Raw genomic sequence first — 26079 nt, forward strand, 5'->3', positions numbered from 1 at the left:
ACGTGCCACAGTCAGCTGTATCAAAACCTGACTGTAAAATCAGGTGTCCTGCCTCTATGCCAACCTTGGCTAGGACATTGAACCCTCCCTTATTTCTCCCAATCAGAGATTCTCAGCTGCCTCCGACAGTTCAGAGGCCAAAGGCAAATTTGGCCAAGGCACATTGGCCTCCCTTAAGGCGAGGCTGCTCTAGGCAAACTTCTCTCGCCCCCAGGCATCCCACACCTCTTGCACTCCCTGTCAGGGGGCACTAAGGGGGAAGGATGTAATCTTTAGACTCGCCTTACACAGCCTGAACCACCAAGCTCTCTGGGGAGGCATGGGTGGTGAGAAAAGCTAGATATGAAGGCGCAGGATGATGGTTCTTGGACAAGTCTCAGTACACCGCAGAGCCTAAGGCTGGCTTCACACAGGCCTCTAAAATCAGGGTGTTCACTGCTCTGCTAGATTAATGAGTAGTAAGGTATCTCTGCGTGCCCTCATCCAGAATTTCAGTCAACTCAAACTGAACTTTAATAGGTGCCAATACACTGAGTGTTTACACCACCTTGCCCATTCTCTACTGAAGGAAGCATGAGGTTTCCCCAGAGATGGCGCCAGAAAGATGTCCAGATCCGGGGAGGAATTAAGGCTGCTAGCCTCCTGGAGGTCAGTTAGATCAGATTATGTCTCTTGCCACAGAATTCTTCTCAGAAATCTCACATCTGTCTAGAGTATTGTGAATCCAACCCAAATGGGATGGGATGACCCTCCTCAAAGATTTCAGTCATCTTTGAGAAGCAGGGCATGTTCCAGAGGTGCTCTGGCATTGAGTGGAGCCAGAGCTAGGATCTTTACGCCTGAAGATGGAACAATGCTGTGCTGATCTAGATCCATGGAAGCCCATGCCGAGCCTGCAGGTGTGTGAGATCGCATTCTGCCGGCTCGTCCAGCTGTGGTGGGCCCCGTTGATGCCAAAGCAGTCAGTGAATGGGCCTTGGCAAAAATGTCAACCAGAGTTATACTAAATTGTTACCATTCCTCTAGTCTAGAAGATTGGGCGACAAAAGGCACCTGTGGGACCAAATCCTCAAAGGGGACCCTTGATCGGTAGATCCTCTTCTCCAAAGAATAATGGTGTTTTCAAGAGCCACTTGAAAAGTGAGACCTCATGCAGTGTTTCTTCTTTTTATGTTTCCGGGTTGGGGGTTGGTCTTTTCTGCTTTGCTCCACACCCGCCGACTTCAAATACATCCAAGCAGCCTGCAGACTAAGGAGACCAACCACACCTTTTATCACACAGAGGTCCTAAAAAAGATGAGCCCAGATATCTAAGTGCCCTGCAACCAGAAAATCATTAAAGGAAAGGCATAAGCCTGCCTAGGTTCACTGGGGCTTAAATTCTTCCAAAATTGAGGCTTACTCAGGAACCCGAAGGCAAGTCCCTTCACACTCCAGAGTAAATACACCCTACTAGGGAAATAGTCCAGGAGATAGCGTTGCAAGGATAACAAGGTTTAATAGTACAGACCACAAATATCAGCAAAGGACTCTGCTGCTCGAGAAAGTTCTGGTTAGTCAGAGAACAAACAGAAGCTTAAAAAGCTGTGTGGCATCATTATATACAGTAAAAACTGGTGCCACTAATTGGCAAGACCATACACATAAGCCTGATCCATAGGGGATGCCAGGCTACTATTGGTTAGTTTCTTCACTATCTATCAGGCTCCACGTGGGTCAGCTTGGCCCGTCCTGCTATGGTGAAGGTCGGGTCACTCGGAAAATACAATATTACTGTAGAGGAGCAGCCAAATGCCTCTACAGGAAGTCCTGCCCCTATTCTGCATATATGCTGGAAACCGGAAATTACGACAGATGCAACGCCAGTAATGGTACCTATACCATGAAGAATCTTTGAGGCAAGGTATCCACCTAGAAGGCCCTATGTGAAGTATCCCGGAAAGACTGATGGTCTCCTGAGAGGAGCGCTTGAAGAAGTGTAAAGAAGCTGGTGACTTCAGTGAGAGACGAGAGTGACGCACTGGGAAGGATAACCGAAGAAGAAAATGTATAGGTGATATAGAATCTGATGGCGATGTAAAGAATTATGAAGACTTTCATGAGTGGAATGAAGATTGCACGCGTGAAGAGCACTGCAGGAAACGTACGTCGTTTTACAATTGTACAGACGCTGCAAAACAAGTAGATTGAGTATTCATAAGGCTGGCTATACGTCGTATATAGACTGCAGACGGTGCCGCCAAACATATATGCATATGGAGTTCTGGACATTTGATGATACAATTTAGTAAGCAAGTCTCCAGGGAAGAAGACGGATTGAAAGTTATGTGTGTTGCAGCAAAGAATAGGCTTGAATTCGAAGCAGGACCAAAAGAGGCTGGCTGGCTTGGTGTCAAAGACTGGAAGCAGCCAAGAACTGGTTATCAGCTGCGAAGAACAGTAAAACGTGAAAAGCTGAAGCATCCCTTGTTAAGTTGCAAAGAGAGAACACCATGAGTGCCAAGTTTCTTCATTAAAGACTATTAAATGCTACACTACGAGCAAAATCACGGTCTCTGATCACGTGAGCTGAGGATGAATATAGACTAGGAGCACGGTGCACCAGGTTGACGATGGCAAGTGCCTACACTCCGTTATATTGCCAGAGATGAGAAGCAGCTACAAGGCCAAGTTCAAAGACAATGTGAATGGCAGATGGCATGAGTGATGAGAGATGGCAGGCTAATTGGGTGGGGAGATACGGTCAAGTTCACCCACCAACACCTAGGGTACCATCTTATGTGCTGCTAGAGCATCGAATGTTCCAGAAGGGTACAAGCATGCCAACCAATTGCAGAAGGCTGTACAACAAGGAGCCTTATAGTTTGAGAGCCAATGAAGTGTTGTGTTTCTAATCACTGTTGAGAATGATTTGCACTTTGACTCTCATTAAGGGAGGGCATGAGTGCCTACCTGACTGTAGAGACCCAATCATGATCCTATCCCATATAAAAAGTATACTTGGATGTCCCCTTAGAGCCAACTACAATCTCCCGTATGTTTTCTCAGTTTGCCACGAAGTAGGATGTCAAGTATGATGAACTTTTAGTATATAAATGATTTTTTACAAGATGTGTTGAGATTATGCTGTGCGACGTCCGTTGTACTCCCTGTTTTAGACAATTGATATTAAAATGGAGTTATTTGCCAACTTCCGGAGTCAGTCTTATTTAGTTTGAGAAGTTATTCTCCATTCCATCCATAGTACGACATGTTACCTTCAGTAAAAGGGCCTCTAAGGTTCACGTGGTAGTATGTCAGATGGTTGATGACAAGACCTATAGACTCCAGCGCTTCGGACGATCGAGTGCCCTTCACCATCTAGCCGGAAGATTGCAAGGTTTCCTGTGGAGAGCGGCCGATATAGAATTCTTGCAAGAAGATAGATACAGGTGGCATGGGCCCCTCTTTGACGAAATCCCTCCTGGTTGCCACAGGCGCTTTGCAGACAGAAGGCGAAAGTTGTCCGTTGGAGAGGGAAGTCCATACCGAAGGTCTTGAGCTGAAAGAACGAATGGTGAGTAGACTAAGGAGAATAGCACATTTTCAAAAAGTACTGGGAGGACTTAGAAAACAGTCTAAGAAAAGTAATGAGTGGCGTTTTTTGTGTATATAGAAAAGAGATAAGGCAATAAGCCTCAGAAGTCCTGGTTCAAGGGAAGTTCAGAAGAAGTCGTTTTACACTTCGGTCGAAGTAACCCTGTAAGATAACGACTTAAACCCTTATTGGGGTATATTTAGGGGCAGAAATAAGGAAAAAGCAGTGAGGATCAATGTAAAGAATCGACTTGTCTGTCTGTTTGGATTTATGTTGTGTTGAAAAGGCTCAGAAAATATACCATCTGTCCAGAGAAGAGGTCGGTACCGGCTTCAAGATAGATTGAGACTATTGTAAAATAAAGGGTTTGAGCAGCGATTTGCTGTAGCACGCTCATATTTGCTGTTTTTATAAATGTTCTTTTGTAAAGCACTGGTAAGTATTGACAGACAAATGAGACTTGTCACAATGGAAGATGTTACTCCTTTGATGCACTTGTGTAAAACTCTGCCAAAACACATGCCCAAGCTCAAACAGTTAGTGCAGAATGGGTGAAAGGCACGGCAGATAAGATGTTCAAGCCATGACCACAAGGGGGATCTTTGGCAAAAGCAGTATTGCAACACATGACCACATACTTGCACGCTGCGTACACGGGAAAGAAATTGGAGAAGAGGTTACCTATTTTAGAGCTTTGGAAAATGTACCAGGAAGAGAGAGAGAGACGCGCCCCTGCACAGAGACACACGACAGAGAGTTCAACGCACAAAAACCTAAGGTGAGCAAAACCCCAAGGGAGGGGATTTGGACCAGAGGGAGGTGGGAGTCCACCCATCACAGAACCAGTATCTTAACCCTCCATTCTCCTGTTATAGGCACTACCCAAAGTCTGGCACATAACCAAGCAGAGTATCTTGTGGCGCCCCTGTGGATACCAGATGAGCGTAACAGAACGTGAAGCCTCAATTAAAAAATCAACCTGGGCGTCATGGAAACATCAGAGACTGACCAACTAGCCCAGTTACTGGGAGAATTACGGGCCGAGGTGCACTACGCCCGGCAAGAAACCAACGCCCTTAGGAGGGAGTTGATTGGCACAAAGGACCGCACCGATGAATTAGCCAGACAATTACTCCAAACACAGGCTGGGCAGGCTCCGTTGCCAGGAAGTATTCCGTCGGTTCCAGCCACATCTGTTAATCAAGTGCAGGTGGTCATCCCTGAGGCAGTTCCTTTGGCCCCACCAGAACGTTTTACGGGGGACCCAAGAAAATATGCAGTATTCATGAACCAGTGCCGCCTCCATTTTCTTTGTAGACCCGGAGCCTTTCCCAACAATCAGTCGCAGGTTGCCTTCATTCTGTCATATCTGAGTGACAGTGCAGCGGATTGGTACATACGGTTAATAAGCCAGGATGACCCACTCCGGAGGGATTTCAGGGGGTTTCAACAGGAGATGGAGAAGCTGTTCGGCCGACATACCGAGGAGCAAGCTCTGGATAACAAACTTCTGTCCATTCGCCAAGGCAGCCAAGATTTGTTAACATATATTGCCACTTTTAACAGACTTGTCCTTGAAACTGGGTGGCCGGAGGAGAAACGAACAATGTTATTCCATCAAGGATTACGGGGGGAATTGAAAGACGTCCTAGGTCAGGTGGTAAACCTGCCAAAAGACTGTGCAGAGTTCATCAACCTAGTGGTGCAGCTAGACTACAGGCTGCAAGATCGAAGGATAGATCGAGCCAGAACAGAGAATCGGACTGTGTATTTACGCTCAAAGGAGAAAAGTCCACGTTCATCATGAAACACTTCGGAACCCATGCAAATTGGGGGGGTACGGAACCCATTAACAAAGGCCGAAAGAGACAAAAGGAGACAACAGCAAGTATGCCTGTACTGCAGGAAATCAGGTCACTTCCTCAGAATGTCCCGTAAAACCCCCTAGGAGAACAGTTGGAGCTACAGAGAAAGAAGGAGGAGAACAAGAGTCGGAAAACTTCAAAGCCCGGCAAGCGTAGAGGTCTGTTTGTCAAGCGAAGGAAAAGAGCCACAGACCTCACACCTTGCCCTGCCTGTGATTTTGATCAGTCACCAACAACCATCTCGGATGCATGCTGTGGAGGCATACATTGACAGCGGAGCCGTTGGTAACTACATAGACCAAGGCCTGACAAGGATGGGGCTTCCCCTCTGTCAGAAAACGACAACTAAGAAGGTCACCACTGTCGACGGCACAGAGATAGCTTCTGGTCCTGTAACTCAGCGCACAGCAGAATTGACCCTTCTGTGCCAAGACAGACATCGGGAAGCCATTGCCTTCGACCTTATCAAGGCTCTTCAGTTCCGGGTGATTCTAGGGATGCCGTGGTTGGTGGCTCACAATCCTAACATTGACTGGCGAGCCAAGAAATGAGACTTCTCCAATGAGTGTGCTCATGCCTGCTACCAAGTGGAAATGCCATTGTCTGACCCAGAGACACCTGTCCAAGATAAAGAGGCATTGGTACTAGGTGTAACAAGTACACTCCCAAGCGAATACCACGATTTCCAAGACGTTTGCCAAAAAGAACAGGCCATATGACTGTCAGATCGACCTCGTACCTGGTGCACAAATCCCATGCAGTCGAATTTATGCACTCACCAACCTAACAATCTCCACTTGAAATCATATCTGGACCAATACCTGGCAAACGGTTTTATCCACACGTTCAAATCCCTGGCAGCCTCGCCCCTATTCTTCATACCCAAGAAGGAGGGGGACTTGAGAATGTGCATCGACTACAGCGCACTAAACCAGGTAACAGTTAAAAACCGTTATCCTCTACCCCTTATCCCAGAACTGCTGGACCAAGTCAAGGACGCCCAAATTTACACCAAATTGGACCTCAGGGGGGCATACCATCTCGTGCGTGTAAAGAAAGGAGACGAATGGAAGACTGCCTTTCGTACTAAGTATGGGCTGTACGATTATCAGGTGATGCCCTTTGGGCTTTGCAACGCTCCCCCACATTCCAGTACTTCAGGAACGATGTACTACGGGAATTGATCGACGTATGCGCCCTAGTTTACATCGACGATATCTTGGTGTACTCCTCTTCTAAACAGGACCATGTCAGGCATGTTCGCTCCGTCCTTGAAAAACTCTGACAGCACCAGCTATACGCCAAACTTGAAAGATGCTCCTTCTATGTTACCGAAGTCGAGTTCCTTGGTTTTGTCCTCACTCCTAGAGGCGTCCGGATGGATATGCACAAAGTAGACACCATCCTTAGCTGGTCATCACCGTCTTCAATCAAAGGTGTCCAAAGTAAGCTTGGCTTTGCGAACTTTTATCGCTGATTCATTCCGGGTTTCTCCCAGATTGTGCACCCGATCACTCCTTTATTACGAAAAACCAACAAACTGTTCCAATGGACAAAAGAGGTGGAGAAGGCCTTCCAGTAACTCAAGAAACGATTTACCTCAGCCCCAGTGCTACGACACCCCCACCCAGATCTCCCATATCTAGTGGAAACAGATGCCTCCAGCATGGCAATAGGGGCTGTTCATTCCCAAAGGGATCCCGACGTGGCCTTTTCGTTGCAAAAATTTACTACACCTGAACTTAACTATGCAATAACAGACAAGGAACTCCTAGCGATCAAGGCAGCCTTTAAGGCTTGGCGGCATTACCTCCTAGGTGCCAGACATACCATCACAGTAATCACCGACCATCGCAACCTACAATACCTCAAGACGGCAAAGGCTCAATCATCCCATCAACTCCGATGGGCTTTATTCTTCGCAGAATATGATTACATAATCACGTACCACCTGGAGTCCAGAACGGAAAAGCCAACGCCCTATCCCTCATGGGTATTGATGAAAACGCATATTCAACCCCAGACCCGGTGGCCATTATTCCAGGTGACAAACTACTAGGACTTACAACGTTATCTCTGGACGAACTCCAAAAGGAAATTCGGCTCCTAATGAACACCAAGGCTCTACAAGACTGGACCACTCAAGGTGAACATTACATAACAAAGAACCAACTCCCCTATTTCAGAGGGTGTTTATATCCACCGAATAAGACACTACAAGAAAAAGTAATTTCTGGTGATCACGACCCCCTGATAGGACATCCAGGAATTGCCAAGACCCTAGCCAAGGTGAAAAGAAATTATTGGTGGCCGACCTGGCGAAAGGACATTACGCAGATTATTCTGCCATGTGGCATTTGTGCACAAAATAAATCCCAGAAACAAAGACCTCCGGGCCTTCTTCAACCCCTGGAAATTCCACCTGCACCTTGGCACACACTCTCCCTGGATTTCATCACAGATCTGCCTCCCTGTCAAGGGTTCAACACTATCTTAGTGGTTGTTGACCTATTCTCTTAAATGGCCCATTTAATTCCGCTTAAGGGTCTACCAAACGCATCCAGTCTGGCAAAGGTGTTTTTAGAGCAAATCGTACCATTACATGGTTTCACCTCCGTCCTGATTTCTGACCGAGGGAGTCAGTTTGTGTCTAACTTCTGGAGGAAGAGTTGTGCAATTGCCCAAATTGATATTCGTCTGTCCACTAGTCACCATCCCCAAATTGATGGCCAAACAGAGCGGACGAATCAGACACTAGAGCAGCACCGACGGTGCATGTTACATCAAGTGGAAGGATGTGCTGTGGATAGCCGAATATGCCTACAACAACTCGCTACACACCAGTACCGGACAGAGTCCATTCTATACCGTATATGGAAGGCACCCACGTACTTCCGAATTAGATACCCCCATGGCCTTGGAAATGCCCACGGTGAAGACTTTACATACAACCATCACTCAAGCCTTCAAAAAGGCAGCAGAACACTTGATCCAAGCCAAAGAAAGACAGAAAAGATTCTCTGATCAACACCGAAGAAAAGCCCCAGACTACCAAGTCGGAGATGAAGTCTGGTTGGAGTCTCGGCACGTGCCCATAAGAGGAACTCGAACATTTCGTCCCATATATCTACTGCCCTATACCATCAAGGCTATTATAAATCCCGTGGCAGTAAAACTAGCTTTACCACCAAATATGCAGATCCATCCCGTATTCCATGTGTCACTCTTAAAACCTGTTCAGCCTGGAACTCTGGTCAAAACACCACCAAATCCGGTACTGATTAACGAAGAACCCAAATTTGAAGTCAAGGACATCCTAGATTCTAAACTCACCAGGTCCAAGTTATATTACTTAGTGGACTGGAAGGGATACGGCCCTCAGGATAGGACATGGGAGCCTAGCGAGCATGTCTATGCGCTACGCCGGGTAAGACAATTTCATCAGAACCATCAGACCAAACCAGGGCCAGACGGAGGAAATAACTTGAGGGGCCTTAGTGGAGTGTGCTGTCACGATCCATGCCCCTGACCCCCTTGGGTATAACAGCCGCCTAGCAGCAGTGGGGCTAAAGCCCTTCACACTGGCCCTGAGGGCCTTAAAACTTCATCAGAAACATACATGGAGTCAGTCCTGGCGCCTTTGGTGCCAGGCTCATTATCAAGAATAAAGCAATACCAGTTTTGGACCTTAATCCAACATGGAGGCCTATTACACAGCTCAGTTCTTTAGAACCAAGCCATCTGGTCTAGTGTTTTGGGTGTGGCTGGGCCTGGAAATACTTGGCCTGGAACTACTTTACCTAGCCTATTTAAAACCACACCCAAAGAGCAGAACACGCTTTGTGTTATTCCGCACTCCTGCAGCGTAACGCTCACCGTGTCCGTCTCCTGCTTCTCCGGTCGCCCGATCCTGAAGCCCTAGATCCGGATTCCCTTAACCTGGAAGAACAAGAACAGCATTCGCGAGAAAGAACACTTACCTGTGAAGTAACCGGCCTTGAATCCATCCTGCACTTCGCTTACCTCGCCCATCTCCAGAGTTCACCGCAACCTGCAAAGGTAAAGAAACAAGGACAGCATTAATAACAATTCTTACCTGGGCAAGCAGCGAGTCCTGGCAGCACCCTGCGCTTCTCTTAGCTCGCCCATCTCCGGGTTTCACCGCAACCTGCAAGGGAGAAGAAACAAGGTCAGTATTAACAAAGCACTTACCTGGGCAAGCAGCGCTTCGATCGCTCATCACTCCGGAACATCACTGCAACCTGTACAAAGAGAACACAGGTTAGCAATTAACACCAACAAACAGTGCAGCGCTCCACGCATCAATAACTCACTGTGGTCTTCGCCAACGGTGCAGCAACTCCGAGATCCTAACCAATCCTGTGAAAACAAAAAGAGACATTGTTAGGGAACAGTGTAGTGGAGCAAGACGCCGAGAAGACAGAGAAAACAGAGGGAAAGAAAGAGACAGAATAAAGACGGAAAAGACATTATAACTCACCTGGAAGACAGCAAGCAGAGTCAGAGTCACAGCCGGTCTGGACCCGACATAAGGGCACACGGACCAGTGAAGCAACTAGGTCCACAGAACGCCCACACCAACCACACACTACTACACAGAGACGCAGGACAGAGTTCAACGCACAAAAACCTAAGGTGAGCAATAACCCCAAGGGAGGGGATTTGACCCAGAGGGAGGTGGGAGTCCACCCATCACAGAACCAGTATCCTAACTCTCTATTCTCCTATTATAGGCGCAACCCAAAGTCTGGCACATAACCAAGCAGGGAGGGGTCCGGGATAGCGCTTAGACCTCCATCCAATATCGTGTGGCACCCCCTTGGATACCAGGTGAGCATAACAGGAACCAGAAGTTTTTCTTTATGGGGTGAGCATTCTGCCAACATGGCTACGTAGCTTAGTGGGAAGGACTATGAGGATGCCTAATTAATTTTTGTTCAGACCACAGATACCTATGGACGAAGAAGGGGTACATACTATCGCCTTAGAATTAGATGCAGCCATAGTACGAGGGGAAATGGTGATGCTCAAAGGCACAGATGATGAGGGTAGTCCATGGAGAACAATAATTGCCATTGGGGAGGAGTGCAGATTAACTGATGAGGACATGTTTAAATATGGTCCAAAAGATGAAGTAATATTTGAAATGAGCATTAGATATTGGATCAGAATAGATAAAAGGGAGATCCCACAACGCATGGTAATAACGTGACAGCATCCAGCATTTTCTGATGAAGACTTGGAAACGGTGCCAAGTGTTTTAATGACTACAGGCCCTTATGATGTAGGCATATTAAAGGGAGTGGGAGAGGTTAAGATAAAGCTCAAACCAGGAGCAATTTTACCTCGAGTGAGGTAGTACCGATGTCCTGAGAGGCAGATGAGAGCACTTTTGAGACTATCTCAGCATTGATGAAGCAAGGTATTCTGGTACCGTCAGAGTCATTGTGTAATACTGCAGTGTATCCTGTGAAGAAATTAAAGCGAGGGTCGTGGAGATTCATACAAGATATGAGACCAATTAACCAGATTGTAGAGCCAGAGTTTCCTTTGGTTCCAAATCCGGCGACGATGCTATGTAGTATCCCAGTAGAAGCGCGATATTTCACAGTGATACCGTTGTACAAAGACTCACAAGACATAACTTCCTTTACTTTTCACCAAATTCAACTGAAACATACTAGGCTACCTCAAGAGTATTGCGAGTCTCCATCGGTCTTTAATAGAGTCCTGCAGATGGACTTTGGCAAAAAAATAGATTTAAAAAGTACAGTGATACAGTACGTGGATGACATTCTGATTTGCAGTATAACAGAAGATGAGTGTAGACAAGACTCGATTCAGTTAATGACTATCCTTGCATACAAGGTAGATAAGGAGAAGTTACAGTATTGTCAAGAAGTATTGTATATAGGCCTGTTAATCTCACTTTAGGGGAAGAAGGTGACACCTAAAAGAGCTGAAGCAATTATGAAAACTGCAAAACTGCACACGGTAAAGCAGATGCAGCGATTCTTGGGACTATGTAACTATGTGAGAGCATGGGTATTTGATTATAGCTCATATACAAGACCCTTGTTGAATACCTTAAAGAAAGCACAGGTAAATAAAGATAAAATAGCATTGACTGAGGAAGGAGAGGAAGGAGTTGAAGAGCTGAAGAAGGCAATTTGCGCGGCTCCAGCTTTAGGGATTCCCAATTATGCATACACATTCTTTTTATTTTCACACACTGATGGGCCAGTTATGACATCAGTGCTAGCCCAGAGAACTACATTAGGGTACAAACCTTTGGCAAATTACAGTGGGATGTTAGACCCAGTAATGAAAGGGCATTTCCCATGCAAATAGTCATTGGGAGCAGCTGTGTTTGCAATTGAGAAGTCTGCAAGTATTGTAATGGGTTGTTCCATGACACATTTTGTAGAGCATGCTTTATTTGTTTTTTTGGAGAAACCTAAGGATACATTGACATTTCAGAGGGCTTCCGTTATCATATCTAGTCCAGCAATTAAAATCATCAGATGTAAAATAGTGAACCCTGCCACATTTGTAGCTGAGCCAGTGGCAGAGGATGAGCATATGCATGATTGCGTGACCTGTGAGGAGTTCTACAACAGCGTACCATGCGTTAAAGAAAATACGCTGTCAGGAGGGGAAACTCTCTTTATTGATGGTTCTTCGAAAATTGATCAGACAAGTGGGAAAAGGCATTCTGGCACAGCTGTAGTGAGGCATAGAGAAAATGGTGAATTTGAGTTTGTGGCAAGTGCAAGACTGCTGTCTCACTTTTCAGCACAAGTGGCAGAATTGGTAGCACTTATTGCCGTGCTTGAAAAACACAAAGGACAGGAAGTGACGATCTACAGTGACTCTGCCTATGTGATGTCAACTGAGCAAGCAGGATTAGCTTGTTGGAAATGGTGGGGCTACCTCTGAACGGACGGCACTCCAGTGCAGCATGTATCATTATTGGATAGGCTTATTAAGGCACTACAACTCCCAGTAGCCATAGCGATAGTTAAATGAGCAGCACACACTAAGCAAACTCATTTTATTTCTTGCAGGAACAATGCCGCTAAAGCGGAAGCCAAAGGGGCTGCCTACGCACCAGATATTTCAAGTTTTGATTCCCCAGATGTTAAGGAAAAGGTGGTTAAGATTATGGTGGTTAAGAAAGGATCTAACCATTTGTCAAGAGCTCAGTTAATGGAGATTCAAGGCAGTGCACCACACGAAGAGCAAGAATTATGGAAACGAAGGGGATGTTCTTTCCCACAGTAGCATTTTGTGGTGACAGGACGATAATGGAAAGCCGGTGATGCCAACAGCATTATTAAGGGTAGCACTTGAACAGCTGCACTACCCTGCCCATATAACTAGGGAGTGTCTCACTGCAGCAATTGCAGAAGACTGGTTCATACCAAACCTGTTAGAACATGTTGCATTTTATGTAGTGAATTGCATCATATGTCAAAGGCTTACCGCTGAGCATACATTGCGAACAATTAGAGGAGTGATTCCTCGACCGAATGGTCCTTTTCAGCATTTACATATTGATTATGTTGACATGCTAGATGTAGTGGATATAGGTATTTCATAATGGTGTTGTGTCCCTTCTCCAGGTGGATCGAAGAAGGTCCTTGTATACTCCCCCGATACCACTTGCGCAGCAGGGTTTTTAGTACGTGAAGTGTTTCCAAGATGGGGAGTGTGTAAAGTGCGTATATTTTGTTAATGAAGAGTTTGAGCAAATAGATATTTTTTTTATTAGTGTTAGCTTCAAAAGAAGCTTTTTACCATTTACAGTTCAAATTCAACGTAGAAAAAAAGAAAAATGAGATTAAAAAAAGAAAATATATAAACAAAAAAAACTTCATAACTCTGAAAACATTCCATAGTTCTGAAGATATATGATACAATTATTTCAGTCAATTGCTGTGAAAAGGAAAAAGGAAAAGGGGGAAAAAATAAAAGGAAGGAGAAAAATGCGGGTAAAAAGGAGAAGAGGGAAGAACCAGTTCAGCCACAGTTGGCAGCTTCTATCAGTCTTGTTATGCAGAAATAAACTTTCTTTCTCACTTTTTAAATATGATTGATACCATCTCTAGCAGGGCAAAAGTTATAGATAACCTTGAGCCCTGTAGCAGCTGTAACCAAACGTCTTTCTTTGTTGAAGTTCGATTGTTTACAAAAAATCTCCCCAGTAGATTGCGACGAATGTCCATGATGCCCTGACAACTCATGATGAGATGGCGAAGTGTTTCCATTGGATGACCACAGAGTCGACATTTATAGTCTCTCGTACTTTTCAGTTTTCTTGCTTCAAGAATTTCTTTGGTCGGAAAGATATTGAAGCGAAGTCTGAGAAATTGCTGTCGCACTCGGCCGAAGGAAACGTACTCAGATTCAGCGGAGTTTGGCCTCGCTTGTTCAAAGGAACGCAGTATTTGCCATAGAGTTTAGATGACTGCGCCAGCACTGAGGACTCGATCCAATCATACTCATACAGCCGTTTCTTTACAAGATCTGGATTTTCAGTAAGTAGTTTCGCAGTAGAGTCTATTGAGTCCAACAGGCTCAAACATTTGGTGCTCCATTCAACAAGTGAAGGCTCTCTTTCTGACTTCAGTGCTTGGCCCAACAGTCCAAAACCGCTATCTGGTGGAGGCAGTAAGCATTTGCGATAGAAGAACAAGTTACTTACCAACTGTAACGTTCTTTCGATTGGATGTTCCTCCCACGTATTCCTCATCTTAGATCTTAGATATATCCTTACCTTCAGCTTTGCTGCTTCGGAAATTTTTTCTCTCTCCACCAGAGGGCGCTCCACTCGAGGCGACTGCGTCGATGTCCCTCGGCGGCATCCGTCGAGTGTCGACGTCATCCGTGGTATAAATGCCTCGAGTGCGCCCGTTGGCCTCAGTTCTGTTTTTTCGTATCAGAGTTCATGTATTATAAACAAAGGCGTGCCTCTTATTGACCCAAGCCTTGAAAGAATGTAGAGTGTAAACCACGTAAACTGTACTGTGGGGTAGGATGGGAGGGTCGATGAGGAATATGTGGGAGGAACATCCAATCGAAAGAACGTTACAGTTGGTAAGTAACTTGTTCTTCGAATGGATTGTATCCTCCCACGTATTCCTCATCTTAGATAGACTCCCAAAGCAGTTTTGTATTGGAGGCAGGAGTACAGAGGCCTTTTAGTCATGTACTGAATGTAGTACAGATTTGGCAAACAAACCTCCTTGAGATGCAGTTGAATCCAAAGCATAATGTTTGATGAAAGTATGCATGGATGACCATGTGGCTGCTGCACAAATATCTTGCACAGGGACACCCCTCTTAAGTGCTGTTGAAGTTGCTATGCCCCTAGTTGAATGGGCTCTTAAGCCCTCAGGGGGATCTTTTCCGGCTAGCCTATAACACTCTGTTATGGCTAAAATTATCCATCTTGATAATGTTTGTTTGGTTATGGCTAGTCTCAATTTAAGGCCAGTGTATCCCACAAAAAGTTGATCACACTGACGTATCTTTGACAATCTTGAGATGTAAAAGTTTAGAGCCCTTCTGGGATCTAGCCTATGCAGTCTTTCCTCTTCCTTACTTGTGTGAGGAGGAGGGTAGAACGTAGGTAGAATTATTTTCTGTGACAGGTGAAAGTCTGAAACTATTTTTGGCAGAAAAGAGGGCTTGACTCGAAGGACAACTTTATCTTTATGGAAGATAGTGTGAGGAGGAACACTCGAAAGTGCCTCCAACTCACTTACTCTGCGGGCTGATGTCAATGCAATTAAAAGTATAGTTTTTAATGTAAGAAGCCTTAACGGACAAAAATGTAAAGGCTCAAAGGGTGCACATGCCAGAAATTTTATTACCAAATTCAAATCCCATTCAGGAACTTGAAAAGGTACTGGTGGAAAAACATTGTTTAAACCTTTTAGAAATTGTATTATTAAGGGTATCTTAAAATAAGATCTTCCTTCTGATGAGCGCTTGAAGATAGATAGCGCTGCTACATATCCTTTTATTGTCTTAACCTGGATCCCCAGATTAGCTAAATGTAATAGAAAAGATAATACCATTGGAATGTCACATTCAAAAGGATCCACATTCTTATCCCTGCACCAGTTACTGAATTTATTCCAATGAGACCGGTACAAAGATTTTGTTGCTGGCCTTCTGGCCGAAAGCAACACCTCCATAACATCATCCGGAAGGTCACAATCCTTGTATCTCAACCTCTCAGAAGCCATGCGTCTTGGATGGAGAACGTGACCACCCTCTTGCAAGAGAAGATCCTCTCTTTTTGGAAGACGTATTGGAGGGCAGATGGACATGTCGAGAAGGTCCGGGTACCACGTTCTCCTGGCCCAATCCGGGGCAATAAGGATCATGGTTTTCCTGAACTTTCTCAACCTCCTGATTACCTGAGGGATTACAGGGACTGGAGGGAACGTTTATAGAAGAGGAAATTCCCACTCTACTACAAATGCATCTCCCAGAGCTCCTCTCGGGGGAAATTCCCTTGAGCAGTACAGTTCGCACTTCCTGTTGACAATGGTCGCAAACAGATCCACTTGAGGGGTTCCCCAAAGGGCGAAGATCTCCATAAGGACTTCCTGAGCTATCTCCCACTCGTGAGAGAGTGTGCTCTGCCTGCTCAGAGCGTCCGCCGCTGTGTTTTGCTCTCCTGCTAGGTGAACGGCAGATAGATGGATCCCTTCTTGTATTGCCCAGAACCAGAGCTGCATTGCCTCTCTGCACAGTGGCAGTGACCCTACTCCTCCTCTCTTGTTGAGGTAGTACATGGCCACTGTGTTGTCCGTCATGATCAGGACATTCTTTCCCCGTACAGAGGGCAGAAAGGCCTTCAGCGCTAGTCTGATCGCCCTCAGCTCCAAAAGGTTGATGTGTAGTCTGAACTCCGATGGAGACCAACGACCGCTGATTGTCAGATCGTTGGTGTGGGCACCCCACCCCGTGAGTGAGGCGTCCGTCACTACAGTGATCTCCGGCCATGGCTGCCAAAAAGATGGTCCCTTGAGGATGTGTTCTTTGCAAACCCACCATTGCAGGTCCTGAGCTACTCTGGTTGGAACTTGTAAGAGATCTGTCATTTCCCCTGAAAATTGGGACCATTGAGTCCTGAGGGCCCATTGAAGGGATCTCATCCTCAATCTGGCCTCTGGCACCAGAAAATTGCAGGATGCCCCGAGGCCGAGCAACCTGAGAAAATCTAAGGCCGGTAGATACTAGGCATTCTGGAATTTTGTCACCATTTGCAGAATGTGGTGAGCTCTCTTCGGGAGGCGAGAATTTGCCCGAACGAGTATCCAAGACTGCTCCTATAAACTGGAGCTTCTGTGATGGTATCAGGTTTGACTTTTTTAAATTCAGAGAAAACCCTAGTTTGTGAAGGAAGTGGCAAGTCTTGGATAGATGATCCTGGACTTGTTCTGGAGAACGTGCCCTGATCATCCAATCATCCAACTAGGGGTAGACATGAGTCCCCCTTCTTCTGAGACTCGCTGCCACTACCGCCATCAACTTGGTGAAAACTCTTGGGCGGAGGTCAACCCGAAAGGCAGAACTCGAAACTGATAGTGAGAGTTGCCAATCGCGAACCTCAGGTACTTTGTGCTTGAGATGGATTGGCACATGAAAGTAAGCATCCTGAAGGTCTAATGATACCAACCAGTCTTGAAGTTGGAGAGCCTGAAGGATCTGAGAAAGAATGACCATCTTGAACTTGTCCTTCCTGAGGAACTTGTACAAGTTTCTCAAGTCCAGGATGGGTCTCAGTCATCCGTCCTTCTTTGGAATGAGGAAATATGGGGAATACCAACCCTTGTTCCTCTCCACTACAGGTACATGTTCTATTGCACCTTTCTGTAGCAGGGTTAAAACTTCCTGCAACAGGAGCGGGTCTGGATCTTTAGTAGAGTTCTATTCCGGTGGGTGATTCTGAGGTTTCTTTAGAAAAGGAAGGCAGTAACCTTGGGATACTGTTTCCAGTGCCCAAACATCTGAAGTAATGCCCCACCATTCTTTCAGATGCTGTGAGATCCTGCCTCCCACTGGGGTCTTGTGAGTCAAAACCTCAGAGTGGTTTTGCGACAGCTCCAGCAGCGGCTGAAGGGACAGATGCTGCTGCTGGGGCAGATCTAGCGCCTCTTCCTCGCCCCCGAGGAAATTTTCTTTGCCCCCTTTGATTGGCCTGTCCCCTTCCTCTCCCAAATGAGGAGTAAAAACGAAAGGGACGACCTGTGTAGGGGCATTGCTGAGGTTTTCGTATAGCGGCACTAAGTGACTTTGCTGCTGCCTTGGAAGTCTGCAGCTTCTCCAAACTTTCATCCGCCTTGCTGCCAAACAACCTCGAGCCATCAAATGGCATGTTAAGGAGTCTAGATTGAACATCTGGTGCAAAACCTGACTTCTTTAGCCAAATCTGCGTAGCACTGCGCTAGACGCCATGGACCTGCTGATACTGTCAGCAGTGTCCAAACCTGCTTGAAGGCATTCTCCCGAAGTCTCCTTACCATCCTTAATTATGGATAGGAAACCATCACGTTCCTCTCCTTCCGGGATGTGTTGAGCTGCCGCTGACATGCAGTCCCACAGAGTATAATTAAATCTAGCCAATGTACAAGATACATTGGTAGACTTCAGAGCCATGCTCCCTGATGTAAAGATCTTTTTCGACCAAATATCTATTTTCTTGTCATCCCTATCAGGGGGTGTAGTGGGGTATGCAGCATTTTTTGTTGATGTGGCTGCCTGAACTACCAGACTCTCAGGAGAAGGACGTTTACTCAAATACTCTGGGTCAGAGTTACAAGGTCTGTATTTTGCCACATTTTTTATTCACTGCTGGAATAGATTCCGGTCTTTCCCAAGCAGCATTTACTCTCCTTTGCAGGGCAATATGAAAGGGAAGTATGGGAGCTGGTTGAGGACCTCCTGACAAAATATCTGTCATATCATCATCCTGATATACAGGTGAATTCCTACCCCATCCCATAAACTCTGTTACTTTATTCATAAGTTTTCTGTAACCTAAATCAGCATGTTCTGCTGGATCTGGTCTTTCAAATTTGTATTCAGGGGACATATCTAGTCCACTTGCAGACTGTAAACATTCATACAAGTCCTGCATTTTTGATTGAGGATTGATTAATTCCTCAGGAACTTCTCTTGTACCATATTTTACTCCTGCTGATGAAACTTCAGGTTCATCTTCTTCATCCTCCTCATTTTCTGAGGACATTTCTCCATATACAGCTGACATAGTTTGGAAAAAATCAAGTCTGCTTTCTGGTTGAAATACTTTCTCAGGAATAGGCTTCAACCCTGTAATTGGTGTCGACGTCGACAGAAGTGTCGATGTCGTCGAAGTCGTGGCCGTTATCTTCGATGTTTTCGAGGTATTCTTCGATGTTTTTGAAGGCACTACAAATGGCGTTGAAGGAATCTTCGAGGCAGTCGATGTTGTCGAAGTAGTCTTCAAAACACTTAACGCCGTCGAAGAAATCTTCGAGGTTGTCGATAAAATATTCAACGTGCCTTTTTTCTGTTGGGTCGTCGACCCTTTATACTCGACAGCCTTCGACAGAGGCTTCGAAGATGTTTTCGTCGAAGTCTTCAATGACTTATCGACGTCGAAAATCTTTTTCGTAGAGGCTGTCCTTTTAGGTGTCTGGGAAGAGTCCCTAGAAGACACCCTCGACAATTTCTTTTCGGACTTCTTAGTTTTAGACCTTCCTCTGTCACTTTTGTGACTAGAGGCATGACCTTCAACAGACATTTTTGAGGGGGTCTGGGCCGCGTTCTCAAAAATGTTCATCATGGACTCTCTAAATGCTTCCCACTTTCTAGGGGAGTCGTGTTTTGTTGGACAAGTAATAACTTCCTCCGAAGTCGAGGAAGAAGATGATGAGGGAGATCGGTGTCGTCTCTTTCGCCTTTTTGGACGAAGAAGAAGACTTCCTTGATCTACTCCTCGATCGTGATTTTTTATGATGTTTTGCCGAAGACTCAGCCGAGTCTTTCTTCCCTCTCGAAGAAAACTTCGAGGATTCCTCCTCCACCGCCAGTTTACCTCGTCTTTCTTTCAAGGCCTTGTGGGTCATGGTTTGGCACGAACTGCAGTCATCGATCCGATGTTCGGACCCGAGACACCAGAGGCAGTTACGGTGAGAGTCGGTCAGCGACATTTTTCTGCCGCACCTTAGACACTTCTTAAACCCCGTTTTCAGAGTAGATGGGTTCGAGGAAGACGACATAATCGCTTAAGACTGAAGCGCCGTTTTATTTCGATAAGAAGCGAAGCTAACGGAAAAACGAACTGAGGCCAACGGGCTAGCTCGAGGCATTTATACTACAGATGACGTCGACACTCGACGGATGCCGCCGAGGGACATCGTCGCCTCGAGTGGAGCGCCCTCTGGTGGAGAGAGAAAACATTTCCGAAGCAGCAAAGCTGAAGGTAAGGATATATCTAAGATCTAAGATGAGGAATACGTGGGAGGACACAATCCATTCGAAAGATAGAGTTTTCCAGCTGACGTAAGTGATGAGAGAAGTCAGTCCAAACTCTTTTCTTATTACAGCCACAGGTATACAGTTCGAGAGGTCAAGTACAGCTCTCCAAAATAGGCCCTCTAAGGTTTGCCATATCTTCCAGCTCATCTGAAGAGAGCACTCAGCCCCATAGGTCACAATGGGGACTACCTTCATGGTGTAAAAACAGAGCAAAGATATCAATGTAACTTTACAATATCTGCGTTTGATCAGTCTTGCCTGGGCTGTCAGCATCTTCAATTTGCGCCTTAGCGCTATTTCTCTTGGAGCTTCACTATAGCTTGCGTTGATTGGGATGCCTAAATAAAGCAATTCTGATGTCTCTCGGATCTGGTCACCATTTATGTGCCAACCCTTAAACTTCATGAGGTTGCATCGTGTCTTCCCCAAGGTAAGCACCATTGATTTGGTGGCGTTTACTCTTAGGTCATTGGAAGATAAAAAGAGAGCTAGGGCATTCAATTGGCGCTGGAACCCGATTGGAGTTTCATCTAGAAGAATGACATCATCTGCGTACAATAAACGATTCATTGGGGAGCCCGCAATACAAGGGGGGGAAGCATCTAATTTCCGTAAAGGCGTCACCTATGTCTGAAATGTATAGTTTAAAGATGGCTGGGGCTAGTCGACACCCTTGTTTGAGGCCCACTCCTGTTTTGATGGAGTTCGACAGGTCTCTCTTTTGGTTCAGCTTGATTTGAATGCTTGTGTTGTTATGAAGGGCCTCCATAGCCTCGCGTATGTCAGTGGGGCACCCCCAGTCTTTTAGCTTCTGCTAAAGTTTCTCTCGATTTACTGAATCAAAGGCTTGGGACAAGTCCACTGATGCGAGGTATACGTTTTTACTGTTCTTTTTTACCATTCTCAGTTTCAGGTAATTTATCAGAAAGAGGTTTAACTGTGTTCCGATTCCCTTTTCAAACCCTGCTTGCCAGTCATCCCGATGTTTTGATACCCAGCTCCAGGCTGTAAGGTGATTCAAGATCAGGGCCGCAAAAAGTTTGCCGATAACATCCAATAGGGCGATAGGTCTGTAATTTGTGGCCAGAGACCTATCACCCTTCTTGAAGATTGGTACAATGATGGATTTCGTCCAGGTGGCCCGGGATACAGTGTTTTATTTTCACCAGTAGAAAAAGTTGTTGTAAGAAAGTTGCCCATTCCTCAGGATATTGTTTTAATGACAGATTCGTGAGGCCATCAGGACCCGCCGCTCTGGAATTGTTGGACGATTTAATTAGGGCAAGAATATCTTCCCTTTCAGTTTCAAACTCCCAGTTTGAGCAAGAGTTTTCTACAGCCTTTGAGGCTTGCAGGGTAGGCTTTCTCGAAGAGCTAGGTAGAAATGGTCCATCCAGTCCTTCGTTGGAATAGGGTTGGAAAATGAGATTCTGTTGAGGGGCGTCTAGCATGTTAAAAATTTGCCACATTTCACTAGAGTGTTTAGATGCAACTAATTCCAGCATATATTCGGCATTCGATTGCAATAGAGATTGCCTATGCTGTCTTAACCAATTATTGTATGCAGTCCTCATTTTCTTGACGGCACAAGTGATGCCAGGGAAGGATTTTTCTTCAACGCTCTTTGCAACTTTTTTAGCTTCCTTTTTCTTGTGGCGACCTCATGGTTGAAAGTGTATTTGTGGCAAAAGCCCTTTGATCTTCCTGGGCCAGATTTTTCGCTAAAGATGGCCAAGGGCAGCGTATAATCTATGTCTTCCGGCCTGCCATTGTCTCTTAGATTTTTAGATAATGTTGATACATTTTCCCTCAGTAATCTTACTCTGTTTCTTCCAGGCTGTACTTCCAAGGCATCCCCATCTAGCGAGGACTTTGATGTCCTGCCCAGTTCAAGTGTTCATTTCATCATATTGTGGTCACTCTGTGGAGTTTCCATGATCGTCATGGCCACTACTCTACAATGAAGGCTGTCGGAGGCAAGAAAGCAGTCTAAGATATGAGAAACGGTCCCTTTCTTTCAGGTTGGATTTGATGGAATGTCCCCCGGTGTAATGCCATTTAGTAATGAGATATTTCTCAGCTGGAACTCCTTCCTAAATGACAGGCCTCGTTTTTCAGCTTCTTGTAGATTGCTTGCGTAGAAATTTATGAGAGCCCCACAGTTATTGAAACAGTGAATGTTTAGGTCCCCACATAAGATCACATTCAAGTTGGGGTAGTCAATCATTGCCGCGTCGACATCTTCCAGTAACTGGTCCATGAAATTCTTGGCTGCAAGGTTGTTGCAGTTCCAATACAAGTTACACAAAAGGATCCGCCTCATAGCCTCCTCTTCACCAATTTGATATACCAGTAGGGTGATCTGTATGAATGGTGAAATGTTCTTTGACCAGGCCACCCGCAAGCCACAGCTTTCGTTGATGGCGGTCAATAGGCCTGCCATTGGTCTACCCTTCGTGCCTTTTATTGCTGGGTTCATAAGGACGACAAAGTCCTTGATGATAGGTTGAACATACAGCCACGTCTCCTGCAAACAAATGACCTCAAAATCTTCCAGTCGAATACTACCAACACCCAGTAGATGTTTAAAACCACGCGTGTTCCAACAACCCAAGTGGATATAGGGTGGGGGATAATTGTCGCTTGGGCCCTGGCATTATGATCTTCTGGCCAATGAGCTGGCCAGCCAGTCCCAGTTGTCCCCATCCCTATCACCCCTGGTCCCTCGTGGTACAGTGGAAGTGTTCTTTGAGGTAGTATGGTTATTGATCGGGATTCTGAATTTGCCCTTATTTTTTTTACTCAATCCTTCGTCACATCTAAATTGGTTTATGTTCAAGGAGCAGTCGCTGTCCATGTTGTCTGTCTTCCCGCTCCCCGCATCAGGATTGTAGCTGTTAGGATGATGAGATTTAGTGGGCATCTGGTCATAGAATTTGGCCTCGTCTCTTCTTCCTAGGTTCGAGGTTGATCTAGCGGTTAGGGAAAACCCCATATTCTTCAGTGGTTCAGAGTTTTGCTGTAGTAGAGTTTTCACATCCATGGAAGCAAGATGTATTATGGCTTTATCATAATTTGATTTATCCGGAAACTCTACTAATGATAAATCCTTTGTGTTGAGTACAGAGAGTGCATCAATACTGCGGAAGAGCCTCAAGATGTTAGCTCTATTTAGAACTAGATTGTCTTTAATACAAAGGATTCTTCGTAGTTCCATGCAGTAGGAATCTGAAGTAGTCTCCTTTCCAGGGCTGTTCTCACGTTGTCTGTTGTCCGCGTTATGGTTCTTTGTCAGCCCCTTTGCATAGCTTTGGCCCTACTGTTTTGATCCTGCGTCATAAATCTCCTGCCCAACGGAAGCAGTGAATCCTCACTGGAGGATCTATTCATGTGAACTCTGGATACAATTCTAGTTCTGGATTGAGGTTTTATAGTCGAGGGCTGGAGCATTTTCTTTTAAATCCTCACAGTCAGAGTCACTAATGCCTTCGAAGTTGATCGCCTCCAATAAGATGCTGGGTGAAGATGCCCAAGCATTGTTTGTTTTTAATGCCTTAAGGCGGTCTTCCAAGGAGGCATCAATCTCAAGGACCTCGTCCCAATCAGCGGAATACACCAAAAGGTTCATTAGATCTTCCAAATCCTCTGAGTTTAGGATATTTTAGGCTTATTTATGGAATTTGGGGCAAAAGAGGACTTTCTGATTTCATCTATGTCTTCATCCGATTCCATGCTCGTAAAAGAGTCTTAATTTTCTATCAATTGTTGGTGTATTTGTTTTGGATCATGAATAATGGCCTGTTTAAGCGTCAAGTCCTTAAAGTTTTTTATTGCAACAGGTGAACGTGGTTGTTTGCTTTTAGCAAGTTTATTTGCAAAGTTCACATTTTTAGTTTGTTTCTTGGACTGCATAGGTTTCTTTCCAGAATTGGAACCAATCTTAGTGGCAAAACTGGGTCCCATATCACAATTTGTGAAAATGTCATATGTTTTAGGAAAAAGTGAAGGCGCAGATGCAGAAAGCCCAGGTGCCACAATAGATCCAAGTGGCAGGGGATTGGACAAGGCGGACCTAATCTCTTTTGGTTTTTTTGGCGTTTCTCCCCACGGTGTTACTACAGTCATAGTATGTCTTAGGGGGAGACTGCTTCGAGGTCCCCGGGATCTGATTGTCTTCAACTCCCACAAACTTCCATTGCCCTGGATGGAGCATTGGGTCGTCTGGGTATGACTCCTTGCAAGATCCATTGATGAGTTGTGTTGAGGGCTTCTTGGTTCCATCCAGAGAGGATGTAGCAGGGCCGCCAGTGTTGACCGTGCTGGTAGTCGATGAAATTGGTGTAACACCCAAATTTATAGAATTTCCCCCAGAGCTTGTCAGTGTAGTGTTTAGATCAACATCGAAGATAGGGCCATTTTGGTTAGTACTTGACAAGGATTGCCTTCTTTTTTCCTTGTCTCTAATTAGAGGTTCCAGGATAGTTTTCAAAAAGCTTGTAATGTGCTCCTCTTGCTTGTGTTTATTTTCGGGTAAAGCCGATATGAATCCTTCCAAGAAGATCATTTCGGTGTGTAGCATTGCGATCAGGGTGGATTGGTCTTTAAATTGGTCTGCGATGCTCTCGTACAATTTCATGAAAGGACTCATGGTGACAGAAAATGCTGCAATCATATTGGCATCTAAGAGTGCATTCGATGAAGACTTTTCCTCCACCTGAGCCGCAATCATGTCCAATAATAAATCTTCGTCAGATATTGAATCATTGTTCCTAAGGTCGATCTCCACTGATGAAGAAAGCCTGCGCCGTTTCCTAGAGGTCGAAGGATCTATAGGCCTTGGGGACTTGGCTTTAGTTGTGTTCTTCGTTCTCCCACTGTGCTCAATTTCGTCTTCTTCACTATTATTCGCTCTCTTGCCTGTTCGAGAAGGAGAGTTAAGCGCCCTGGAGTTTTCCCTCTAAGGAGTTGCTTCCTTCTCACAAGCGATTTCCAAACCAAGGCTGCCAGGATTTTTCTCTGGGTCGATTGTGGTTATGTGATGAATAATTGAGGTTTGCCTAGTTTTTCCAGGGCACCCCTCTTGGTTTTTCCGTGGGGAGGGGGGGCACCCCACCTTTTTACTTAGGTGGAGAGTCTCAGCAGTAGGCAGGATGGATGGGAGTCTTGAAGAGGAATCACTCTGTGAATAGCGTAGGTTCCCAAAATTGGAGCCAAAGCTTAGGCCACTAGGTTTCCATGCTTGTGGCCTAGGAACCCCTCTATTAGAGGTCTTATGGGGTTTGGGCTCCAAGGATTTGGGTGGACCGGTGGATGTAGCAGTATCACAGGATATAGCGGCTATAGGTAGGTAGACCTCATCAACTATAGTGACCACGGTCTCTTTATGAGGTTGAATTGAACCTGTGGCGATGTCCTTGTCCGTCATTGGACAATTTTCCTTAATCTCCTGTGGCTCTGTTGTAGTCGCCTCTAGGTCAGGTTCCACATAGACGCAGGAATCATTTAGCTGGTTTTGTAGTGTTGCCGAACTAGCCCCATCACCAAGGGTATTTTCAAGATCCATGGTATTTTTGGCAGACTCTGTTTTCTGCCCCACTACAACTAGAGCCTCTACCGGATAATTTGTGGTAGGCTCTAGGTCGAGGCTAGCGACTAACCCTCCGCCCATGGTTTTGTCTGAAGTAAGTGGGCCAACAGCTGTCATTGTACCAAGGATTTGGTCAGGCAAACGAAATTCACAGCCACTCATGCTAGGCTGGGGGATGGCTATAGTGTGTCAGTTGTCAGCTGCAACTATGCCAACTGCAGCTATAGGCTATGAAAGAGCACTGTAAAAGTGCAAAGATCTTTCCTAGCTTCTTTATCCTGTTCTTTTTTGACAATGGACAGTCAAAGGCGGGAACAAGAGCAACTTTATTTTAGGGCGTAATGGAGTAGCCGCAATGTGAATGAACAAGTAAGTGGAGAAGGAGGTGGAGGGAGCACTCTATGTGGCTTGGGTAGCTCAAGGACATATAGTCCACAGTCACTCCTTCTCGAACAATACTATGGGGCCGGGGGAGCGCAAGGATG

This window comes from Ambystoma mexicanum, chromosome 3q (genome assembly GCF_040938575.1).
Source record: "Ambystoma mexicanum isolate Mex_15411 chromosome 3q, UKY_AmexF1_1, whole genome shotgun sequence".
In the NCBI taxonomy this organism is placed as follows: domain Eukaryota; kingdom Metazoa; phylum Chordata; class Amphibia; order Caudata; family Ambystomatidae; genus Ambystoma; species Ambystoma mexicanum.